We start from the raw sequence: 12,409 nt of genomic DNA, 5'->3' as shown, positions 1-12,409 counted from the left end.
CTTTGTTTGATTTGGACTGTGTTTCCATAGCTTACTGAATAACCTTTTATAAATCTTTTTCTCTTTCATATATTAAAGAAGATTTTCCTTCCATTTCCTATTAGGAAAAAAAATTGGAAGGAGCCAGTAACCTTCCCTTGTTTCATTTTGTTGAGCTTGCAAATGAAGTTAAGGTGGATGCTGAAAGAAGAGTTGGAATTCATTTTATACAAATTTATTTTAGTGAAGTAGGGTGTCTTTGGTAAAGTAGTGGGTTTCCTCCCATGCTTTTTATTTTTATTTTTTGTTAAAATTCAGCAAAAGAATATATTAAAATGAATAAAGAATTACATGCTCAAAGAATGAGAGAATCAAACCATTAGGCTACCACTCCACCTTCGGCATTCCCAAGTCTCCTCCCATGCTGATGGCCATGCCAAAGGTGGAGAGTGATTTCGGATTTTTATCCCTTCTCTCTCTATTTGTATCTGAAAATTTTCACTTCCCAACTTGTACTTTTTTCCTCTTTTATTTTTAATACATATGACCTTTTAGCCAAAAAAAAAAAAGTTTCGCTATGGGTCAAAAACTTGACTGGGGCCATTAACGGTTCTCACACAAACACCTCATTGCTGATCATGAATCCCATTAAATAGAGATAGAGAGAAATAAAAACTATCTTCCAAATTAACATATTAGCTGACCTAGGATCGTTACTGTGAGGTTAGCAACAGATAGATCATATATGACGTGGATAAGCCTATGTCCATAACCTTAATCCATTTTTAAATACAAAATGCTGTAAGCTATTGGAATTATGAAATAACAAGCCATTGCCTCACCGAAAAAAAGAAAAAGACATAACAAGCCATTGGACCGCTGGTCCCCTTGTTATTTTTCTTTTTTGCCTTTTAAAATTGAGTCTTCAACTTGTGAAGTATCCATCTGCTCCCACTTCTCCCTCTTGTACTGCTACGGCGCTATATGCGGTGATGGGCTCACTTGTTCTCATTTCTTATAGGAAGAAATTTTTTTGTTACTCGGGTTGTAAGGATTTTCTTGTTAACTAAGCTCATAGTCAAAGAAATGGAATCATGAAGGATATTTTCAGAACACCCTTCATGATGGAGGTTTGAGTATTTTTGAAAACATCATTCATAATTCCATTTCTTTGGCTGCGAACCCAGAATGCAGAAAAGTTCCTAGTTCCCGCGACTCAGGGTAGCAGCCATGTGTACCAATTTTTTTGATGCCAAGAAATGAAGAGAAACTTCATTTCGGTAATTTCAGTACCAAAATTTGGTCCAGTGAAAAACGAGAAATGGCCATTTCAGTGGCCAAGACCTGGAACTTTATCCTACAACTTCGGGGATTGCCAATTGAAGAATGCTATGTCTAAATCATTAAATTGGGGAAAAGACACCCAAAGTGGAAGTTAGACTTTCGACCCATGACATATCAAAGCCATGTCATCCTCTGCCTGAAGAATCTCTCAAAGTCTATCATAGCAGCTCTATAAGTAATGTAGGACTAGATTTGAAAACCAGTCCTGAAACTGCAGGATATTATCAACCAAAGAACAACCAAAACTGCCCAATAGTAAACAGCAACAACAGTCCAACTTAAACTAGTCAATAGTCCTGATTGTTTTGACAGCAGTAGAACCTTGAAAAAAAACTTGAAAGAAATAAGAAAGCTTGAAGAAAACCTCCTGGATTTCACGCCGCAAGGAGTCGCTTGGATCAAACACCAAACCCTTCTTCTTTGATCAAACACAAAGAACCCTCATAGAGGAGAAATACAGTAGCATCTTTTTTTGTTCATAAAATCGTGTCTCTACTAATGAAAGCTCTCATTTATTTATAATAATGATAGGGAGGGTTTACAAGTAATAGTAACTCAGAGTTACTAAATCTGAGTTACTAAAAATTGATTACATGAAGTTACTAAAAACTGAAAATTAGAATCTAATGAAAATATAAACTAGTCCAGACAGAAATTAGAAACTAATTTAGGTACTAAAATTAAAAACTAAATAACCCCATCTAAAAATGGAAACAAAAGAAAAAGGAAACAAATCACTGAATCCCGTATGCAACCTTAGAACCCCTAGTTTAGATCCATAAAAGTAGTCCAATACACTCCAAACCACATGGACTAAAGACCCAACATGTATACAACCCAACCCTAAGCTTATTCCTAATAAAACAAGCCTAGTTTGGTGAAGAATCTGCATCAATAAGTGAAAATTTGAAATTTGGGAAAATCGGCCAAAAATGATGCTTCAAATATACCCAAATGTTGAAGTGGATGCCCCATAGTTGACTGGTCATGAAGCCTTGATTTCAATAGCAAAATAAAGAATAATGCCAAAAAAATTTGAAGTTCTCTAACAGTTTTGGAGCTCTCAAGAGAAAGGGGGTGAAAGCTCAAAATTTTGACAAAATGGACAAAATTTCACTGATTGCGTCAAAGCGACCAAAATAAGTAGAAATTTCATCGAAATCTGGACTTCCCTGTGTTTCATGTGAGGTTTCATTTCAACTCATGTTGAACTAAGTCATTTTTCCATTTTGGTCGAAATTTCCAACCATGTTAACAGAGTTCAGGATGGGGGTCAGATCGTGTATATAGTCTCAGTACTCAACCCCCTATTCTGTATGGGGGTCAGATAGTTGTTAACAGAATTCAGGATGGTGCATATATATAAGCTCTATTCACCAGGTAAAAGGTAATAAAAATTGCACTACGCTCGTGGGTTTTGTTATCGGTAAGAGGCCTTCTTTTCTTTTCACAAAGCAAATTTTATTGAAACTTTGGAGAATTGTGGGTAATGTTGATTTCAATCTGCTGGAGAGTGGTTTTTTCATTTTTCGGTTTAGCCTTGAAGAAGATATGATTAAGGTTTTGGAGGGGGGTCCTTGGTTTGTTCAAGGGAGACCTTTATTCATGCGCAGGTGGAATCCGGTTATGTGTTTGGAGAAGATTGAATTCTCTTCGTTGCCTCTTTGGATTCGATTACCTAATCTCCCATTTCATTATTGGTCCAAGGAGGCATTGAGTTCCATTGGCAGTGTTGTGGGGCGGCCTCTGTTCACTGATGCTAGAACAATGTCCAAGGCAAGATTGTCTTTTGCAAGATTGTGTGTGGAGGTGTTGGCTGGGCAGGAGTTGCCAGATCATGTATCTATTATTAATGGAGAGGGGGTGGTGTTTAACCAGCAAATTCTGTACGAGTGGGTGCCACCTAGTTGTCCTTTTTGTAAGGTCTTTGGGCATTCGGCTGCTTTTTGCAAGGGCAAGATGGTTGATGGTGGATTTTCCAAGAGGACTGAATGGAGGAAGAAAGGTGGGAGAGAAGGGAGTCATATTACTAAAGCTACTATGATAGAAGGTGTGATGATTGCTTCAGATTCTGGGCAACGTTGTTCGGAGGAGAAGATGCCTAAGGTTACGGAGGCTAGGATGATTTCGAATGTGAACTTAAATTCAAAATTGAATTCTAGTTTGAATAAGAAGGGGGAAGGGGTTTGTTGCCATAATACTTTTGATGTTTTGGAGGAGCTTGAGGAGAATATTCCCAAGGAAATAGGTGAGATATCGGATATTGGAACGCAACATAAGGTGAGTGAAGATTTGGTGGAGGAGGGGGTGGAGTTGCATTTGAATATACTTTCTGTTTTGGATGAGCCTAATCCAATTGGATTCGGTGTGGCGGTTAATGAGGAGGTAGACGTGTTGGACACGGCTGGGGTGGTTTCTACTTTGGTGGACTCTCATATGGGTGAACGGTTTGGGGCTGATCAATTGTCAACCGAAGTGCATGCAGCTGATTTAGGGATGACGTGTCTGGTTGGAAAATCAAGAGATGAGTTGGATGGAGGTCTAAAGGATGGAGTTGATCAATTGTCAACTGAATTGCATGGAGTTGATTTAGGAATGGCGCAAGAAGATATGTCTTGCTGTCCTATGATTGAGGAGGGTCTCAGTGTTGGTTTAAATGGGAACGTGGTGTATGAAAGTAGTTTGGTTATTGGTGAGGATGTTCGTGCTCAGGAGGACTCTGATAGTATGATTGGTATGGGAATTGTGGGAGAGAGACGGGTTGAAAAGTTGCCTTTGCATGCGATATCAAAGTTTAAGCCTGGCTGTTTGACGCCGATGGGGAGAGAGGAGTTCATCTATGTAAATGGGACTGTACCGACATCATTAGAGAGTAATGGGCTGGCTGCTGTTGTGAGAGATGGCGTAGAGGAGGCTTTTTTGGTGGATGGAAGCACGGAGGAGAATTTTGAGAAACAAAATTTGGCAGCGATGGATTCTTCGGAGGAGTATTGTGATTCACAAGGTATGGATTCTTTGCTGACTGATTCTAATGTTTCTGATGGTATGGTTTTGTCTTCTCTACTGGTTGAAAATGAGGGCTTTCAAAAGAAGAGGGGGAAGGATTGGCCGAAAGCTAATCATGTGCCCTTGTTACCTCATCGAGTGGAAAAGATTGGTAAGCAGTTGCAAGTAGGGAATAGCAGTGATGGAAGGGGGAATAAGCGAGTGCGGAGGAGTGGTCTAAGAAATAGGGTGTTATGAATACATTATGTTGGAATGTTAGGGGTCTTAATGCCCCTGAAAAACAAAGGATGGTGAAAAATTTATTGGTTGAAACTAAGGCAGCGATGGGAATTTTGGTAGAAACCAAGGTCAGGGAGGAGAATGTTTTCTCTATTTTTTCTGGTTTGAAGCATGGTTGGAGCTCATTACATAATGGTTCTAGGGGTGGCACTACTCGAATATGGGTAGGATGGGAGTCTAGCATGTTTAGAGTGGAAGAATTGAAGAAGAGTAGTCAGTTGATTCATATGAGAGTGAGTATTTTAGGAACGGGAGTGGAGTACTTTTGTACTGCCATCTATGCCTCAAATGTTATGGAGGAAAGGAGAGAATTATGGAGTGACATTATATCTATTTCTAGAAGTATGACTAGGGAGTGGGTTGTGTTAGGAGATTTTAATGTTGTTAGAGGACAGGATGAGAAGCTTGGAGGGGATGGGATTCGACAGGGGGCTGTTGATGAATTTAATCAGTGTCTCTTTGATGCGGATTTACTGGATTTAAAATGGAAGGGGGTGAAGTATACTTGGAGTAATAATCAGGGAGGAAGTGAGCGGATCTGTTGCAAGTTGGATAGGGTGCTTGTAAACAATGCTTGGGTTAATAAATTCAGGTGTTCTGAGGCAAACTTCCTGTGTCCAGGGGTGTCTGATCATAGTCCGTTTTGTATGAAAGTGTTGGAAGAAAGGAATTTTGGGCCAAAACCATTCAGGTTCTTTGAGGCATGGATTGATAATGAGGAGTATGGGGAAGTGGTGGAAAGGGGGTGGAATTTACCTGTCAATAATATTTTGAATCCTCTTCTAAAGGTTGCAGCCCGGCTTAAAAATGTGAAGAATGAGCTGAAAAGATGGAACAAAACTCAGTTTGGGGATGTTTTCATGGGTGTCAAGGAAGCTTATTCGGAATTAAATCAGGTACAATTACGGTTATCTCTAGCACAAGGTGATCCTGCTTTGGTAGTATTAGAAAAAGAAGCTCAGAAGAAGTTGTGGGAAAAGTTGAAAGTGGAGGAGAAGTTCTTGAAGGAGAAGTCTAGAATCAAATGGTTGCAGTTAGGAGATGGGAATAATTCATATTTTCATAATGCCATGAAGTGCAGACAACACAGGAACAATATCATGGAGATTAAAAGAAGGGATGGGGTAGTGGTGGATGACCCTGTGCTTATAAAGAAGGAGGCTATGGAATTTTATATGGGGCTATTTGGACATGGTTGGGTGGATAATGGGTTCTGCCCGGATGGCATACCTTTACATGGGGTATTAACCTCGGATCAGCAGGATGGGTTGGAAAAAAGTGTGTCAAATGAGGAGATTAGGCAAGTGGTGTTTTCAATGAAGGAACACAAAGCCCCGGGACCAGATGGGTTTGGTGCTAGGTTTTTCAAGACATCTTGGGATTTGATTGGGGAAGACCTATCATTGGCAGTAAAATGGTTCTTCAGGAAATCCAAGATGCCTTATTCTTTAAATGCCACTTTCATTAGTCTCATTCCAAAGACTGAGGATGTGTCTACTTTTGCTGGATTTCGACCAATTGCCTTATGCAACATGATCTATAAAATAATAACAAAGATTATCACCAACAGATTGCAAATGGTGATTGGTGGTGTAGTAAGTGAATGTCAGTCTGCATTTATTAAAGAAAGATCAATTGCAGATAATATTTTGTTATGTCATGACATTGTCAGAGGAATTGATCGTAGGAGAGCTACCCCCTCAGCTATTATGAAGATTGATCTCCATAAAGCCTATGATTCTCTTAGCAGAAAGTATTTGTTTGAAGTTATGGAAAGGATGAGGTTCCCAAAGAAGTTTTTAGGGTGGATAAAAGCTTGTGTGACATCTCCATCATTCTCTATTTTGGTGAATGGAAGTCCAGCAGGGTATTTTGAGGGAGGAAGAGGTATTAGACAAGGTGATCCACTATCTCCTTATCTATTTACTATAGCTATGGAGGGTTTTTCAGGAATTATGAGAAAGTTGGAGGTAGAAGGAAGGATCTCTCTTATGCCAAGGTGTAGAGCTCTGCATTTGACTCACTTAATTTTTGCAGATGACCTCATGATTTTCATGAAAGGTGTTCATGAATCTGTTACAGCTACAATGGGGGCTCTAAGTGAGTTTGCTACCTATTCTGGGTTGCATCTCAATAGAGCTAAGTCCTCTATTATTTTAGGGGGCCTTACCCAAAGTAGCAGAATGCAACTTTTGGAATTGACGGGTTTTAGGGATACAAAGTTACCTATTAGGTATCTTGGTGTCCCACTTATTGCTGGAAAATTATCTATGGCAGATTGTGCTCCCATTCTTGGTTTAATGCGGAAGAAGCTGGAGGGATGGAAGTCAAGGTTCCTGTCTTATGCTGGTCGTCTTCAATTGATATCCTCAGTATTGCAAGGATGCTATGTATACTGGTCAGGCCTCTTCGGATTGCCGGGTAATGTGATATCTAAGATTGAATCTCTTTTTTCAAATTTCTTATGGTCAGGCCCTATGCTTAAAAGGAGGATACATTTCATATCTTGGGATGCGGTTTGTAAACCCAAGTCAGAGGGAGGACTTGGACTAAAGCGTATCAGAGATATGAATATTGCTGGGATTATGAAATTAATATGGTGGATTGCATCTCATAAAAAGAGCATATGGGTAGACTGGATATATAAGAGATATTTAAAAAATGATTCTATTTGGACTGTTAAGCAAGTAACTGATGCTTCATGGGTGTGGAGAAAGATAATTAAGTTTAGAGGCCAAGTGGAACCCTATGTCTTACACCTTATAGGTGATGGTAGAAATACTAGATTATGGCTGGATAATTGGCATCCATTGGGAGTTCTCCTTAATAAATTTGGGGATAGAATACATCATGATGCTGCCTCAAATAGATTAGCAAAAGTTTGGGAGATTTTGAGGGATGGGAGATGGAATCCAGGACCAGCTATTACATTCCAACTTATGCAGACTTGGGGGGCCCTTCTTTCTTTAGAAAGGTTACACCATATGGATCATGACAAGGTGATTTGGAAAGGGAACCCCAAGGGGAAGTTCACCACTAAGTCAGCATGGGAAATTATTAGAAGCGGGGGGAATAAGGTAAATTGGACTAACTCCATTTGGTTTAGTGGTAATATTCCAAGGCATTCTTTTACATCTTGGAGATGCCTTGTGGATGCTCTACCTACAAAAGAGAATCTGTTAAAAAGAAATGTTGGGGTGAATAGTAGCTGCATTTTTTGTTGGGCTGGTATTGAAAGTAGGGATCATCTTTTCTTTCAGTGCCAATTCACTTCCTCCATCTGGCGGAGCATTATGGCCTTATGCTCTCAAAATGGGATTCAATCTTTATCCATCGCCAGCATTGTTGTCTGGATGAAGCATGAGTTTTATGATGAAGATGACCTTAAGGTTGTTGGAAGGTTAGCCATATGTGCTACAATTCAGCATGTATGGCAGGAAAGGAATGCAAGAATATTTAAAAGAAAGGTAAGAACTAAGGACCAGATTGTATCTTGTATTATGGATGATGTGACAAATAGGTGTAAGGCTATTGGGTTCAAAGCTATTTGCAATAGCAGAAATCAGGTTTTGGTGAACAATTGGAGATTGGGTGTTACATGGACTAGTATATCCCCACGAACTTGTCAATGGGTACCTCCATCAGATAAAATGTGGGCACTCCATTGTGATGGTTCTCTAACACATGATAGGGCAGGTTATGGTGGAATTATAAGGGACAGTAGAGGACAATCGATTCTGGCTTTTGCAGGAAAGGGGGTAGTAAGGTCAGTTTTATATATGGAGCTCATGGCAATGCTAAAGGGGGTTGATTTATGTAAAAAATTGAATCTTTTACACATATCAGTTAGATCAGACTCAAAGGTAGCTGTGGATATCATAAATGGGCAGGTTGAAGGACCATGGGAAATCCAAACTCTTAAAAGCAAGATTCTACATTTGCTAAAGGAATTTGGAAGGAAAGAGATCATACATGTGTGGAGGGAGAGCAATAGTCCAGCTGACTTTATGGCTACATATGATACAGGAGATGGTGAAGCTAATATTCGCCCTGAAAATTTTCCTCAAGACTTGCAAAGTCTTGTGGACTTGGATGCCAGCCGCACTGTTTATTTTAGGAAGTAATGTAATGAAGAGATGATTGTATAATCTTTTACATGGCAGTTTGCAGGGCCTGTCCTGCTTGTTAAGGGATTTATCTACCCCTCTTTAGGTCTGTCTAAAGGGGGTGGGTGAGGTTGCCTCTTTTTGTAATTCTTTCTCTAATTCAATACATAAAGTTACTTATCAAAAAAAAAAAAAAAAAATTGCACTAAAATGAAAGGTATACATGAAGGACAGATGAAACCAGAATCATCTGATACAATTTTTTTTTTTTGATAGATCTCATGGATCCCAGAACCAATGCACACATGCCTAGTCCACATCACAGCACAATTATGGTGTTTCCTGTCTTGTTTTCAACCGCTCTTGAAAGCTTATTTTCGCATTTTCAAATGGGAAATAGAAGATCAGAATGGCGAAGTGAGGTTGGCCTATCCTTACAAGTAAATGAATTGCAGGTTTTATCTACCTACTACACAATGCACTTAATCCCTTACAAACATCAACTTTGGTTCCAAAGGATGTTTGGTGTTTTAGGTAAGCAACACACCAACTTTAAGACATTTCTAACAAATATTTATGCCCAAATGCTATGTTCAAAGCTTGCACTGCCAGATATCAATCATAAAAACTTTTAAAACTTGTTCGCAAATGTTCTTCATGGAAGAGTATGTGTAGCATAATGAGACGAACAAACCTTGAGTTTGACAAAGTGGAGTTTGCAAGAACAGCAAGGACTTGAAGATCCAAACAGTCCATCCAAGAAACAATGTGTATGGAACTGAGTCAGTTTTAAGGGAAATCAGAAATCTGAACTGAAAAATCTTCACAAAACCATTCACCACACCCAACTGCACAGATATTAAAATATTGTTCTGGAGATTTGGAACTTAAGCCAGCTTTGAGCTTCTTTAGTCTGGATTCTTCACATGCTAGTAATCCTGCACCAGAAGGAGTTTTAGCTTCAGATCACCAGATTCCTTGGAAAAGAGAGAACTTTTAGCTCGTCCATTGTATAGCTAACATAAAAGGGTTCGGCTCGTCTCCAACAACTGACGCTCCAATGAGTATCCAACGAGTTTACCGATGCTCAACATGTGGACTACGACAAATCCAATGGCTGAAAGACTTCGATCTGAAAACGGAAAATTGAGCCACCAAAACCTCCGAGGCTTGTCTGCTTCGCCGTGGGACAAAATCGCACTATTGTTGCTTCCATCTCGCTTTTTCATTCCTATAACAAACGATTTTCTTAATTCTATCCCCTTTATTGCTCTTCTTCTTCCATTACTGTCCTCCTTCTATTACTCACCTTTTCTTTCTTTCTTTTTTTTTTGCCATTTTTTTTTATATATCTCCTTTCATTGTTGTTGTCGTGTCGTTCATATCGAATGACGAAGGAATTGATTGAACTCTCAAGTGAATCCATTTATTTTGTTGAAAGCAGCCCAAACCCTAGGTCTTGTCTACAAGATTGGAGGAGTTAATTCGAGAAGTAGGAATGATGTATAGCGCATCTATGAGAATTCTTTTAGTGTGAAAAACAATAAATGAACTAAAATTAAGCTCTAGTTTTGGAGAAGTTGATACATTGCCTAGAATATTTGCAGTATTCTGAAAGAGCATGAACTTTAGGTCCTCACACTTAGGGTTCTTTTTGTGCTTTACAAACATGTCACTCGTCAAATTTGTGTCCGATTGTTACAGCATCGGACAGTACTGATCACAAACTTTCCAACATTATCTAGTTTGTGAAAATTAAACTACTGGATTGGATGTCGTTTTTTATGTTGTAGACCAAAATATATCAACAAATACCAAAGAAAAATCTAAGGTAAGCCAAATATCCGGTGGACACAACATTGGATATCTGAAAATTTAAATAAGTAAACACCTCCCCCTTATTTAAAAAACCTCTTTTGACGTGGCAAAGCCATGAGGAAATCCCAGACTAATTGAAAAGTCCTAGAAAACCCTATAAACCTCAGAGGCCCAGCCTTAGGAAGAATTATGATACTTCTAGAAATAAGTCTTGTTTATTTTCTATCATTTTGGGCTTTCCTCATCTCTTTCTAGTCATTCGACTCATTCCCGGTTATATATAAGAAAATAATGACGACATCAATGTAATTTCATGTATAACACTTCAATATCAACCCTAGTGGGATAGTAGATTCAGCCTTTCATCTTCTCGTCTTTTCAAAATTTTATCTCCTGTAATTCTTTTTTACTCAACACAAATAGTGAGACTACATCACCGTCTTCCTTTAGACTTATAAAACTGTGAACGGATCAGGTTCACATACGAGAATGTTCTCGTACTTTTTTGATCCATGGATTAAGAATATTACATGAAGAGAGAGCTAATTGATTCCAAATCCACGAATTAGGAACATTCTCGTACGTGAACCTGATCCGCTCTCTATAAAACCACTCTCCAATATTTGAGAAATCGAAAATCGCCTTCCCAAAACTAAGGGTGACATTGGTTGGGCCCGGACGGTTTGGTCAAGCATTATCAATCCCCACCAATTTAAGGTCCTGCACAATTTCCCACCAGTTTAGATGTTCAAGGCTATAGAATGGCCACGTTTTCTTCGGTTGGTGGTTTGCAATCCAAAATCAAACACAAGTAATAAAGATATAAGCAGGCTGTAATCGGGATTTAAATGGACTGGTTGACTAATTGGTCTTATAAGGAGTCTTTAAATATGCCATAAGTAGATATAAAACGGGTCATATTCTGGTTAAAAAAGCTTAAATAAGCTAATTAGAGTATGAACGGTTGATCACAAAATTTGGTCAGTCTTTATTGGGCTGCCACTAAGCCACTACCTTGTGTTGGATCGCCCAATTATTAATCGATTGATGCTCAATCCCAACACAAAGTAAACGGTTGAGTCGGTCTCGAGCTTCAAACAGTTGGTTTAGGTTTGTCCTACAGGTATGGGCCAAATGTTGACAATCCTGAATACTGTCCAAATCTATTCGAAAGCAATTCAAATGCCAACACTAATAACGAAATGGAGCCAGTCTCAAGCTTCAAACGATTGACTTAGGCCAGTCCTATCAGAACGGAGCCAATAGAAACACACCTGAAAGCATCAACAAGATCAAGATTTTTACCTTTCAACTGGGTGTAGACCACCCTGCTTTTACAGGCTTCTTTAATATGGTAAGTCCATGTTGGAAGCGGTGGTTTTGGGCACAATGGGTGTTAGAACCAAACTCCCCACAGAAGTTGATAAGAATGGTAAATTTTGCAAATTTAGTGAGTGTTATTCGAATACAGTTGAAACCACATATGAAAGTTTCTTGATCAATAGAACATGTTAGAACCTACATGCTTGCTAAAATTTGAACCATCTGATTTCTAGATAGGGCCCACGCTTTTTTATTTGGAAGAGGGTGGAGAACAATTTAGATAAATTCTAAGGCCATTTAGTTACCGTTACAAAATGCATTTAAGTGATTGAATGTGCCAGTTATCCTAAGGCCATTGTGAATGGATTCCAGTAAAGGCAGAGAGAGGTGGAGAGTGACATAGTCATATCTGGACAGTCCTAACATTCATGCACCCAAAAATAAAAAAAGTCTACAGCTACAAAATCTATAATCCATTCAAATGACTGGAAGATATGAATTGATAAATCACATCTTCAAAAGATGAAAATATTCCATGCACAAATAAAAAAAAA

This window comes from Macadamia integrifolia, chromosome 14 (genome assembly GCF_013358625.1).
Source record: "Macadamia integrifolia cultivar HAES 741 chromosome 14, SCU_Mint_v3, whole genome shotgun sequence".
NCBI classification, from domain to species: domain Eukaryota; kingdom Viridiplantae; phylum Streptophyta; class Magnoliopsida; order Proteales; family Proteaceae; genus Macadamia; species Macadamia integrifolia.
This window is presented reverse-complemented; position numbering follows the sequence as displayed.